The following is a 4,333-nucleotide window of genomic DNA, read 5'->3' as shown; positions in this document are numbered from 1 at the left end:
TTCATGTTTCAAGTTACTGGATTTCCATTCAAATGTATACAAAAAAAGCGCTTTCATGCAAAACATTTTTAATGAGCTGTTAATGCCAATTTCAAAGCTTTTTAAACAGAACAAATGTCCTGTATCTTTTCATGACATTTTACAAAAAGACTCCTTGTTTCCATTGTTTGCCTTAATTTAGGTGTAGTGCTGGCCCGGGCATCCTGTCAGATTGTCAGAGGGAGTAGAGGAGCTGAAGGATGCCCAGTACACTCTTGGAAAAAAGGGTTCCAAAAGGGTTCTTTGGCTGTCCCCATAGGAGAACCCTTTTTGGTTCCAGGAATAACCCTTTTTGGTTCCATGTAGAACCCTTTCGGGAACCAAAAATATTATTCAAAGGGTTATCCTATGGGAACAGCCGAAGAACCCTTTTAGGTTCTAGATACCACCTTTTTTTCTAAGAGTGAATTAGGCAACATATCAGAGGTCCCATATAACTGTGCTGTTAATAACATCCAAAGACACACACCCCCAGGCCTGATCCTGCAGGTCTACTGAAATTAAAAACAAGCCTTTGGCCCGAGGGCTGTTTCCAATACGAGCTGTTCTGTCAGCAGTATTTTATTAGAATCATCCTGTTCTCAAAGACAACAGTGAGAACAGAAAAAGAACACATGGCAAGAATGAAAGAGTGGGGGCTTCTGTCTATATCTCTGCATCCATCTTCTGACTGCAATCCATTAATTGTCCTCAGTTAGTGGTTATTCTGTTGCAAAGTTCATTAGTGAAATAGAGTAAGATTGATGGATGGAAGTGAGAGACATTTAGAGACCCATCTCTCCTTCGCTCATCCCTGTCTGGAGGATGGGGGGGAGGGACTGCCTTCAGAGGGCAGAGGGATGGATGGCTGACACTCCTCCTTTACATTGGCATTCACGCAGTGGATGGCATCATCCATACTTCAGAGGAGAGAGAGAGAGTTTATGGCCTTTAGAGTGATGACGAGGCATTGTTTCCTGGGCAGCTCAGAGTGCCAGCACTTTTTAACACCCACTCCACTCCACAACGTTGTTTACAGTGGAAAGCCACTCATGATTATATAGTATGAGATTACTGTATGTTACAGGTTGTCCAACAGGAAATAAAAACATTAATCCTTTACGTAATGGACGTGTGTTGGCGTATCTATTGAATATCTCTTAGGTTTTCTTGATTTTGCATTCCAGAAAAAATGAATAATGACTGTCATTTATAAAATGTAATAAATGGATCACTTTAAATCACTACACACATTCCCCCTGTCTCGCTCTGCCTGCACTAAAAGGGTTGAGTCACCCTGTAGTAACCTTGTGTTTGACTTGTATTGTCATTAGCAAATCAAACGTGGATTAATTAGCCAGCAGTCCAGCGGGACGTGCATTACAGTAAGTGATTATTTTAATATAACTTCAAGAAAAATTGCCAATAGTCTTTCACATTGACACCAATGCTTTGCTGCTTTTGGAAGTGCTGCTACTGTCATTAAGTATGGAAATTGATTGGCTAAGTGTCAGAAAGCCCATAAATGCATTAATACAAGTACAAATGGATCTCTCTTTCTTAGAAACGGTTGTCACCCCTTTCCCCCTCGCTACTCTCTCCCCCCTCTCTACTCTACCCCCCTCTCTACTCTAGCCCCCCTCTCTCTCTCTCTCCCAAAGTATACACTCATTTACACATCAACTGTTACAGTATATACTTTTTACATTCACAATAGCAGTTTAATGTGTGACATCCAAAAAACTGCCATATTTACCTAGACCATCGCTAAGCTACTGAATCTACAGTATACAGTACACAAATACATAGTTGGAAAGAAACATCTTAGGGTGAAAAAGTAACAATCTCGGTTACGTAAACAGTAAATACCATCTACAATGGACATAAACCCTATTGTGGTGTTCCTGCTGTATCAGTGTTTGTAGTGAAGATGGAGAGCATGTGTTGTTGCTCTGCCCCCAGCCCTACTGCTGTATCAGTGTTTGTAGTGAAGATGGAGAGCCTGTGTTGTTGCTCTGCCCCCAGCCCTACTGCTGTATCAGTGTTTGTAGTGAAGATGGAGAGTCTGTGTTGTTGCTCTGCCCCCAGCCCTACTGCTGTATCAGTATTTGTAGTGATGCTGTTATATTCTGCCACGCTCTGACATTTGCAAACCCACCGTGACTAGCTTAGCCAAGGGAAGGAGAGGGAAAGGAGAGGCCAAATCACAGTGGGATCAGCCGAATGTTGCTGCTTGAAGGAAGCATACCCTGAAAGTATATAGAATCGTCATGATAATCTTGTAAAACAACATCCAATCACATAGTTGACCTCCAAAGGCTGCAAATGTTGCCATTTCATGTATTTTAAGAGGTATGTCTGTCCAAAAGGGACTCTTAACTACTGTACTCCTAAACTATCTCATTGGTGTACTAACAGTAGCCCCTGCTGGCAAGAGGGAGAACTTTTTACATACAAGGAGGTTACAGAACAGACAATCACACATAGCCAACGTCAGTCCTGTGAGCTGATTAATATTACACACATTTATATTTTAGTCATTTAGCAGACGCTCTTATCCAGAGCAACTTACATGAGCAATTAGGGTTAAGTGCCTTGCTCAAAGGCACATCGACAGATATTTCACCTAGTCAGCTCAGGATTAGAACCAGCAACCTTTTGGTTACTGGCACAATGCTCTTAACCACTAAGCTACCTGCCGCCCTGTACACACAGTACTATTCGTATGCAATTAATATCAAATATTAAATGATAAATGGGGAATTAATTAATATTGACAGCAAGTGAGAAGAGGGAAAGGAATGTGTGGAAAGGGATGTGTGAAATACAGAGGAGGCTGGTGGGAGGAGCTATAGGAGGATGGGCTCATTGTAATGGCTGGAATGGAATAAATGGAACGGAGTCAAACATGTGGTTTCCATATGTTTGAAGTGTTTGATACCGTTCCATTAATTATATCCCAGCCATTACAATGAGCCTGTCCTCCTATAGCGCCTTCCACCAGCCTCCTCTGGTGGAATCCTGTTTGTTGAGGATTAAACACATGCCATCCTTCTACTCTCCACTAGAGGTCTTCATCACACTGACTTCCTGCTGAAAACTGATATCGAATTGATGAGGCCAAATTACCAATCTGCCACACTTCCACTCTAATACACAGCCTAAAATTCACAATGCAGACTTACAGTGCAAATGCAATATAAATTATCATTTGACATGTATTTCCCCAGTAATACTCTCATTACTTTACCTGCGTTTTCTTCTTGACACTGAAACAGTTGTAATCAGAGAGGAGATGGGGGCTGAAAGATGACCCACTGACCGTAAAAGGCATAATACATCCCTGCCCACTTCAGAATCTCAGAACCTCCCTGATATCACACTGATTTGGCAAAAATTATTCTATTTCTATGGTACCCGCATATGTCAATGTCCCCAATATAGTGTTTTTGACCCTGTCTCAGAGACAACATATAAAATGCATTTATTTGGCAGTGGCACAATGTGTCATATATTCCCCTCATATTCCCCTTACATTTCTCTTGACACTATTATTGACTGTGTTGCCCCTGTCCAGAGAGTTCCTCCTCTATATGGTTCCCAAGCACGACTACTTTCAAGTCACCCTGGAGTAAACACAATAGTTGCTAAGCCAACTTGGAGCAGGATCCACAGGGCAAACACTCAAGAAGCCAGGAGAAAAGTTAACAATGGAGCCTGAACTGGGGTTGGTGGGGTTGGGATGGAGTTTTTTTTTTTACTAGATGGGTTACAGATTTAGGCAGATTTGACTTTTCGTAGCAGGTTAGCAGAATTTACGCAGCAGGTTAGGAGGATTAGGTTAAAGTTAGGAAAAGGGTTAGGGTTGGCGAAAATGCAAAAAATCAACTTTTTACGTTTATTTGACAAAAGCTGTATCCATTTATAGCCATGACCGTGGCGGGGTACACTCTTAGAAAAAAAGCTGCTATCTAGAACCTGAAAGGGTTCTTCGGCTGTCCCCATAGTAGAACCCTTTGAATAACCCTTTTTGGTTCCAGACAGAACCATTTTGGTTCCAGGTAATATTAAGCAAATTGTGCACAATGTTAATAATTTGCCCAGTTGTAAAATACTACCAACGGTTTTTCGATTTGCATAGAGCAGAGTTACATAACTTTCTCTTGAATATGGAATCATATCTCTCACACACAAGGGCAAAACGGTAACCGATACACGTCCCTGCTGGAGATGATGACCAAAACGAATAGTCTACGTAGCCTACAAACAAGAGGCGCAGTGACTGAGTGCAAAGAGCGCGTGCCACAAACTTCCT

Source organism: Coregonus clupeaformis, chromosome 9, assembly GCF_020615455.1.
Source record: "Coregonus clupeaformis isolate EN_2021a chromosome 9, ASM2061545v1, whole genome shotgun sequence".
NCBI classification, from domain to species: Eukaryota; Metazoa; Chordata; class Actinopteri; order Salmoniformes; family Salmonidae; genus Coregonus; species Coregonus clupeaformis.
This window is presented reverse-complemented; position numbering follows the sequence as displayed.